Source organism: Oratosquilla oratoria, chromosome 37 (genome assembly GCF_046742065.1).
Source record: "Oratosquilla oratoria isolate Oo_2021 chromosome 37, ASM4674206v1, whole genome shotgun sequence".
Lineage (NCBI taxonomy): Eukaryota > Metazoa > Arthropoda > Malacostraca > Stomatopoda > Squillidae > Oratosquilla > Oratosquilla oratoria.
This window is the reverse complement of record NC_134813.1, coordinates 26,421,314-26,431,313: the sequence shown is the minus strand read 5'-3', so window position 1 is coordinate 26,431,313 and position 10,000 is coordinate 26,421,314. Positions and strand designations below refer to the sequence as shown.

At 37.8% G+C, this 10,000-nt stretch overlaps 1 protein-coding gene across 7 annotated transcripts in view; it reads right to left on the bottom strand.

Annotated features, from left to right (window-relative positions):
* PKD (serine/threonine-protein kinase D3) overlaps window positions 1-10,000 on the bottom strand; it is a 457,736-nt gene that overhangs the window by 447,655 nt on the left and 81 nt on the right. For 6 of the 7 annotated variants that reach the window (XM_076175327.1, XM_076175329.1, XM_076175333.1 and 3 more), the window contains exon 1: window positions 9,938-10,000. This exon is cut by the window's right edge and continues 81 nt beyond it. The gene's annotated coding sequence lies outside the window, so the exon portion shown is untranslated. Of the gene's footprint in view, window positions 1-9,468; window positions 9,579-9,937 lie in introns of those variants that run through there. The other variant, XM_076175328.1, reaches the window with a different exon arrangement.

The following is a 10,000-nucleotide window of genomic DNA, read 5'->3' as shown; positions in this document are numbered from 1 at the left end:
AAGAATATCTAGGATATACGAGATAAGGATACACAGTACATATTCAAGGCTATCGCTACAGTTTTAAAATGAAAATCATCTCTGATCATATTCTCTTATTGTCCATGTATAGCAAAGAACCATGGTGTGTCAAATAAAACCATGAAATTAATATACAAAATCACTCACTACCTCTCCCTACCCCTCCATTCATTTCAATCCCTCTGTCTATTAAGTGATAAAGGCACTCTATTGTTACAATCGCTTTACGTTTGAAAGGGAGTTTGGCTTGGCAGTCCTTGTGAAGTGTTTGCCTGCAATCAAATTTAGATTATTCAAGGTTATTAGCTAGAAATAGTAACTAATGACACCAATCTGAGCTTACGTGTTCAACGACAACACTATTGATAAAATGACACCGATTCCTGCATCCTGGTGCCTAGCTTTTTTTTTCTGTTTAGATCTTTATTTTATCTTTGTTGTCTAGTTTCTTAGAAGTTTTACCTCCAGAAAACAAATGTTCTAGTAATTATTTAAAATATTACCTACGAAGCAGCCAACATGCTTATACTTTGAAGAGTGTTTAACTGATGCCTTGTAATTCTGGTCCACTGGGAATATCACATGCTTCTATTTGGAAATTGGTATGTTATAACACATTTGTAAATGTTCACTATAAACCCACTATCGGAGAAATAATATCGGAAGTACAGGAAAACTGTATATTTCGACTACTATCTGTAGTCCTCTTCAGCAGAATGCTTACAAGTTAAAGTACAAGTATATATGAGGTAGTGATGGGTACATAAAATGTGATGGGGAAAGTGGGGGAACTCAGGTTACATGCCCTTGATATGGTTGATGCTTCTATTTGTTAAACCCTACCCTGAGTGCTTCATACTAATTGTATATCTTTCTTTCATATTTCCCTAGCTACCGCCTTCTGAAGACTAGACAAAGAACCTATTATTACAAACCCCAAATTGGTGGTTAGTCACTTCCTGTCGAAAACGAAAGAGACATTTCCAGTAGGTTCTAAATACTCGAGACAATATCCGATACCTTCAGCCACAATGCTCTGACTGTCAAGTTACCACTGGTAGCAGCTGGAATCAAATCCAGGTCTACATTTTTTTTAGCTGAAAAAATCTACAGTATCATTGTTTAACTCTATCACTACCAGACAATTCTGTATGATAATCATCTATTGATTTTTTTAAACTACCCAATATCACACTCTTTTAATTCTAATACTCTTTGGTTTAGTAAGCATACATACATATACAGTATATATATATATATATATATATATATATATATATATATATATATATATATATATATATATATATATATATATATATATACCAATGGCTTTCTCCTCCTTAAGGCATAAAATCCACTCCCACCCCCTCCCTCTCTCTTTCCTTGGTTTCTCCTGGATGATGGCTCATCCCTGCATCTTGCCCACTGTATTTTATTTTCATTGATCACTCCAAGAACTTTACACTAAAAATAAGTCTTGTCATATAGTAGGTGATAAAATGTAGCAAATCTGGTAATATATCCTAGTCTTAAACAAAGTTCTCAACATTGATTTATCATGGTAATAGAATGACTAGTCTTAATTTTTTTTCTTATATAAATCAATTTAGATTTATGTATTTTCCTTTGGTTACAGCCACATGATTCGATTTAGTTGAAGGAACTCCCTACAATATATATATATACACACACAAATATACATAATGTATCTATGTGTATATATATATATATATATATATATATATATATATATATAAAGAAAAAATGAAATAAAACAAAAACAAAAATAGTCATCCTTTCACCAACATCTGGATCATATATTACTCCACTCAAAATGCACTCAGGTGATTTTATTCAGCTCAAGCAAAATTCTTTAGTCTTATGAACCAGGGTAAGTTTATGCCACCACAGGGTAAGCTCAAATGGGGTTGTAACAGTTGTGATTAACTCTAATGAACCTTATTCATCATTGCCATAACTTTCGGATTTCCAATATTGCAGCTCTAAACAGGACTTCACATCAACCTGATGGACCTGATGAAGGACATCCTGAAGAACTGATCAATACGGATAATTATGAAGGATAGGACATCTAAATGGAGGGATGCAGCTAGTAGGATTTGCTGACATGAGACGGAACAAGAGCTGTGATACGATAGCCATAATAAGAATTGTTGCCGAGTTCCCCTAGATAGAAACTCTGCGGCCCCACAATGGCTGGGAATGGTTCTTGTGGTCCCTGGGCTCCCCCACAGATCTCCCTGGGAAGAAATTTTGGGACTGTTGTCAATGTTGCACTGGTGTAGGACCTGCTCTATGCCATGAGCTGAAAGCGGAGCAGTTGCAAATTGTCATCATCCCATGTGCAAAAAGGTGCAAGAAATGCAGATGAAGTTGATAGGGAGGGAGAAATCTTAGGCCCAATCCCGAGACAGTGTCCGCACCTCCTGACGGAGGTGAGGAGGTTGACAGGTTTTGTAAATGGACTGCTTCATTGTCTGTTTTACATGACCAACACATACAGGTACCTCAGAACTACAAAAGGTGTGGACACAACTGACAAAGGATTTTTTGTGTGGAAGCCAAGATAACAGACCATGAAAAGAAACCAAAGACAAGATGTTTCAAGATTTTGAAATATATTTTCCATACAGATGCAATGATCCATGAAGAAGAACTAGTACAGTAAAATAAAAACAATCTAAAGTTAAATTTTACCAATGGAAACAAAGACAGAACCCTGTAAGTGTAATTCTTATCCTGTATACTACAATTAGTTAGATACACCAAGTCTAACTTGCCATGAAAAAGAAAAGAAAAAATCCTACCTGAAGAAGATGAAGATGATGAGGAAGAGGTGGAATATTTTAACATTTCTTTTGTAATAACACATCTAACCTCAACACAGTGACAATATTGTGCTGAGAGGAGGATGAGGAAGAGGTGGGATATTTTAACATTTCTTTTGTAACATCACATCTAACCTCAACACAGTGACAATATTGTACTGAGAGGAGGATGAGGAAGAGGTGGAATATTTTAACATTTCTTTTGTAACATCATATCTAACCTTAGTGACAATATTGCACTGAGAAGAGGAGTCATGGAGGTAGTAAAAGAGAGACTGAAGAAGAGCACCAGATAGGAGGGATATTTGAGTACAGATAAGTCTAAAATCATAAAGTCTCAAATCATAAAAAAATGTTGTATGACAGGTCTTCAGGGATGTCATTAAAGTCCGAAAAGTACCAGCAGGAAAAAACTTGTGCAGTCAATACCTTGTGTGAACAAAGAGGTATGGGAAAAAGGAGGAGGAGGAGGAAAATTTGGTGGAGGAGGTTGAGAAGAAGTAGAGGGTGGGAGAGGAGGTGACGGAAGAACCGCTAGGTCTGAACGGTTTCAGAACAGAAGCATCAGCAATCTATACATTTGACAATGGAAGGAACACCTGATGGAAGTGGTATTTACAATTATGGAATGCAGACCTTTCACCTGCAAGCCATTATCTACTGAAGCAGATCAATTATGTATTGTTTCACTTACAATGACAAGTTTCTTATAACAAGTGGGACCAAAGACAGGTACCCGACAGTGGAGGTCCTGCAAGGTCGTTGGATAGAATCATCTCCAACCCATCCCAATACCCTCACCTCCACCTGATAGTGCAACCCTAAGGGGCTGGCACTTGATATCCAGACTGGGGTCAAGATTTATATTAATTTCTACCAAACCTCCCCTCTTTGTCACTTTTTCACCTAAGAACTAAAACAGTTTGTAAATCAATATGCGGAAATTTATACCTGTCAAGAAAAGGAGAAAGCTCATGTATTTACCTTTTTATTTTATTCTATAATATTGTACACCATAAAATGAAAGACTAAAGACTGAGTATGTAATAGTATTTTGATGCATACAAGAGGATTTGATATCAAAAGCATTCAACTGCATAGATCAGGCATGTTTAATTAATGGATAATTGATGGAAACATGATGCTATATGAAATTTAAAATTAATTTCTGATCAAGAAAACAAATCTGAAAGTGCAACACAGTGCAATTACTAATAAAATTCTAAATCAATGTAATTAAAAGAATATTGGGGTATATTAAAAGTTCAGTATTTTAAACTGATACACAGTATGATAAACATTGGGAAATCATAAACCATACATCAGTAGATCAAATATGTAACTACCGAGCTTCCCACACTAATTAAAAACATACAACACCTGTGGCCCAAGTGAATCACCACATGTAAATGTATTTTGATTCCTATGTTACATTCCAAATATTCATGATATCACCTTGCATCATTATGGATACCTGGAAACATACACTACATATACCCCCCCCCTACATGACTTAACAACACAGTGTTAGCATTTGCGACCACCACTATGGAGGTCAGGGTTTAAATCCTGCCCAGGGCTGAAATTTCAGTATCGCTGTGCTGTGAATCATTACTCCAACTCTTGTGGGTGGGGAGTTTGGTGTATGTGTGTGTGTAAGGTCACAGCAACCATAGAGTGGTCATATGAGCTCTGAGCTCTTCCAGGAGGGTAATAGCTGCCGATCGCGAGTCCAACACGTGATCAAGACCATGGTGGGGAAAAAAAAAATCCAAATAGATGTATTGGTCTAGGATTGCTTCTAGGGCATCAGGTTATATAGTAAGATGAGGAGAGGAGCAGTTGCTGATCATCAGCTCTTACATGAAAAGGCGAAAGAAAAACAAAGTTTATGAAGAACTTGGGCAGGATTTTGTGACCAAGTATCAGCCACTTGGGGCTACACCTCTGTCCAGGTGATGGTGATGGAAGCGAGAGGCTCCGAAGACGAAAGCACAGAGATAAACTTCTTTGATGTCCAACTCACAGAACTACCAACTGGTGGCATTTGTTGGTCACTTTTAATTCTTCAAACAATAAAGGTGCAAACTCCTCTACCAGTCCTTATACTGCAGGGAAGGAGTGTGTGAGAGAGAGAGAGACAATACAATGTTCAATTTTGAACACTGCAGAAGTGTCTACCTAATACTAGACATTTCTTTACACTTCCAAGACTCACAACAAAATGGGGTATTGATTGACCAAGATCCTACTCTGCCCTTCTGCTCAAAATCTTAAATCAGAACAAAACGGATTCAGTTTATTACCTGACCAATCATGTGAGGTTAACAGTATGTGACCTATCCACCTGGATCTGAAACTTCAACCTTACCATGACAGTTAACGATGACTCATTACAAGTTCTTGGGTTCAATTCCCATTATAGGTCAAATGTCATCTGTTATATCACCTGAGTCATCTTGCTACCTTCCAATCTTACTTTAATTTCTTGAGAAAAGGTGTTGGCATTTACAGCTCCTCATAAAGTCTTCAGTCGATAACAAATGTCTTGGTTTGAATAAATATCTGACTGCATTGTGGTGACAAGCATTGGTGGTGGTTTGTTTTGGCGTGTCAGTGATGAGATTAAATTACATGTCTTCTTCACCGTAAGAATACAAGAATGTTAGTGGCTGTAAGAGGCCATATGGCCTACAACGGGCAGTTCCATGTCCCTTATCACATGTCATTCCTATCCATACATACATATACCAATGGCTTTTTCCCCCTTACAAGCAAGGTAGCCAAAAGTTCAAGGCACAAATTCACTCCCACCCATTTCATCCCCACATACTCCACCTCTCCCTCATTCTTTTCTTGGCTCCTCATAGATGACAGATCGTCCCTGCATCCCCCCCCCCCCGCTGCCACCGGTCTGAGGCAATGCAGCAAGACACAGTACATCCACATCTATCTTCTCAAACAACCAACTGTTTCAGATCTCACTACATGGTTACTCAGTCAATTCCATTTATTAACCATCCTCTTGGTAAACCAGGTTTTGCCTATTTCCTTCTTAAACCATCTTAAGGAGATAAACTAAAAAAAATGGTCTTGAAAACCCAGCGGCCATAGCTGGACTATCGCGAGGCCACGAGCCTCCTCCAAGAGATAACTGAGACTACAGCATGAATGATTCACTGGAATGAAAATTCCCATGAAAAGTGTAGTAACATCCTCCCAGAAACCATAAATGACTAAATGGTAACTCATCACAAGGTGATGGAAAAATATGCAACTTAAATGCTGGATGCTACTATGCTGTGCATGCAAAGTTAAGTGCGAGTTGTTTGTATACTGATAATAGCTTTTTCTTGCAGTCTGTATCCAGTGCCTGCAACTGCAAAGTACTTGTTCATCCGTCAACTGGTGCATTTTAGAATTAATCTTCTTTGGCTTCCCTGAGGCTTTTGACCTGGTAGGCTATCCAACATTCCTACTTGATAAACTGGGTCACAGGAATTCAACACCCACTGTTGTAATCAATAGACTACCTGATTTTTTTTAAACCTTGAGAGGATTATAAGCCATGAACAATGGTGTCTCACTACCTCACTGACAAGTGCGGCAGCACATATCAGGTAAGAATGTTAATATTTCTAATACCAAACATTCTCTTTGGCTGGAAGAAACATCTATTCCTTCATGAGATGAAAACATCTTAACATTGTGACAAGTTCCACCCTACAATCCCTACACCAGTAAATGCGTGCCATATTATTGAATGAAATATTTTAGCATTATCTAGAACAAAACAAGAACTACACAGTACAGTATGTCTTAACTGATCCTGATCTAGCCTTACAATTAGCTTGCTCCCTGGTTTGGTAATTTCAATTCTGTAGTTTCATGCATGTGCGTGTATGTCTCAACAATCCCAATATTGATTCATTGGCCCATCATGGTACTCCTGATTGGCTAACTTTCTGGTTGAGAATATTCACATTTGACCAATGAATATGTAAAATATAATGAACAAGCACTGGTAGGAATGAGTAAAAACCTTCCAGGTATGACCCTGTATGGAAGGAATTACATAAAATGGCTCTAATTACCACTCTCACTCTTGCAGGGACATAACATGTTATGGAAGTCAAGATTTTCCTTGATAAATCCAGGCAATTTTATTCTTCTGTGACTTTTCTCTCCATGTAAGAGGGTGGCCCAAGATTGTCCAAAAGGAAAAAGGAAAGCACAAAAATGATCATTCAACAACAATCTTATTAAGGAGGGGTTGGGAGGGGCACTACTAAATCAAACAAGACACCCAACCCATACCCACCCAAAACCATCACTCCTTCTCATCCGAGTACCTCTTGGATAAAGGGTCAAAGGATTACAAAGGCAGAGCATGCCTACAGGAGACCTTTTGGTCCATAACTAGGTCAGATGCAAAAAAAATTTTTTATGATAAATAAAGAAAAATTATAATATAAATCAAATAAATAAATGCACAGGAAGTCAAATAACAAACAGGTAAATGGTAAATTTCTGTGTCAAACGGCAAGATGCAGTGCCTCCATAGCATGGCTTCATTACATGACAGTCCCCTCATCATCCACTTGAAAATTTACGGGGCAGACAAGAATATCCCCGCAGGCCACATCAATTTTGTTCATTTACAGCCTCTAAAGTTTACTCCATTCACATCTACTTTCTCCATATCCTCATCATCTACTGAAGAAATGGTATTATGACCATTGTTGAGTCGTCAGGCCCACCATGATGCAACTAAAATCCTGATACCTTTTCACTACTTGGTAATATTATCTGGAAACTTCGTGTCTCCTATTACAGACCTGAAGCAAGATTAAATTACTTGCCTCCATTACTCTATAATTCACCATCACTGGAATAAACTTAGTAACCATGTAGTAAGCGCTAAAACTATCAGTTGTTTTAAAAAACAATTAGACAACTTTATGGATGGGGACGACAGATGGTGATGGATACGGAGCTGCCTAGTGTAGGCCTTATGGTCTCTTGCAGTCTCCTTTATTCTTATGTTCCTCCACTCACTGTCACATGTAATCCTCGTACTTAAAACTTCCCGTATCCTAAAGTCTCACACCCTTCAGATCCACATCCGACACACCACAATTATCACATACGTCTCATCACCTTATTTTTGCCCATGTTTAATTCCGGCTTCTTCCTCTCACAAACCCTTTTGGTCTGCCACCAATTGTGTCAGGTATTCCAAGACAGCCATATTATAAATTCTGATTATAAACTATAAGAGACAACTACATAATGTAGACAAACATACAAAATTGAGAACTAAGTTGATCAGAGAACAATGCAATGATTCTTGATGAATGGATGAATTATGTACAGGAGAGAGGGAGAGAGAAAGAGAGAGAGAGAGAGAGAGAGAGAGAGAGAGAGAGAGAGAGAGAGAGAGAGAGAGAGAGAGAGAGAGAGAGAGAGAGAGAGAGAGAAAACATGGAGTATTTCAGGGTAAAGTCCTGGGACCCATTACAATTCTTTATGACATGTGCTAGCTTGCCATCAACTTTTATGTATTTATTTACCAACAATAAACCAATCAATCCATTGCCCCTGATCTTTCTTACTGGCAGCCATCAAAATATATCTCATAATGAGGTGTTTTAGTTAAGAATTTTCCATTGTGAATGTCAATGCTTAGGGAAATTCCCAACTCCAAACTGATTTACTTCTTCAAAAACACTGGAGAATTACTGATAAAATGCATCTTCTGTGATGTAACCCCATTCACATTTCTTACACAATTCTAAAACAATTGTGGTTCATATTCACTCTAAATCATATCAATAATTAGGTAAACTGACAGTTTCAGATCTAAACTGCTGACATGGAAAACTGAATGTCAATGGTGTCATTTCAGTAACTTGTGGTATTAAATCATATTGTGCAATCTCTTGATATTTGTGCAATGACAATTATGACTGTCATATCAGCTCCTTATATCTTCCACTTGTATAAACAACTACTATGAAATTGTACACTTATCTTGCAAGCAATTTAGCCACCTGGCTAAAACAGCTGGTACTATTAACATTATATCACTTTTTAATCCACACACACATTGTATAACATGGATTACTTACATCTGCTTGATAGTACAGAAAATAAAAATACACAAATATTCACACTGTCAATATATTATAATATTGGTGCACATTTCCTATATCTGCTTTAGAACATTACAGACAATTACAAAGCAAATTACAACACAACCTCACATTCCTATCGACACAGTTATTTTGAGAATCTGTACAGTGGCAATTACTGTCACAATAAGAAAATAACTTTGGACATCAATGCAATTACCATACACTTCAATATATATAAGTTAAGTATTTCTTAAACACACAAACAATCAAATTCCATGCTGTAACACCCCCCTTCCAACTAACTGTACTTTCGGGTACTTTCTAATCCCCCACGCAACTATCGACGCCCTAACCTCTGATGTACCTGCTGTCAGACACCTGCTGCTGCTGCTGCATGTGTAGTTTCCTGTAAAATGTCAACAACACAACATGTCCCCCGACATTCAAAACAAACCCACCTGCTACTTTTTCGCTTAGCAACTCTTGCGTACCACTTATATCACCTTCTCCTTCCCTATACAGTATCCTATCATACTGTATCCCCTGCAAAATACAACTACAAGCGCTACATTTCGTTTACAAGCGTGTAGCCCACTCACTAGTTCATACACCTTAACCTCTACCTCCTCCCCACCTCCAAACCTCTCATTCACCTCCTTTACCACCCTGTCGCGACTGAGTCAAACATCAAGTGGCACTGAGCATCCATTGTCGTAAAATGGTTAGATAAAATCATACGCATATCCAAAACACTGATGCGGATGTGAAACGTTGTTGCAATGGAAAATACATGGCTGAAGCTTGGCAAATGTGTGTCAATGCTCTCAGTCACTACCAGTGAGCGACGGAGGTAACCTGTTCACATCATACCCATAAAAAACAACATACTTGCATCTAAAGACTACTAAACACGATCATTTAACTTACCTTGATTACTATTGCTTCCACTAAGCTACCACTTAACAGCAACAGAATGTTTATTTGAGTAAG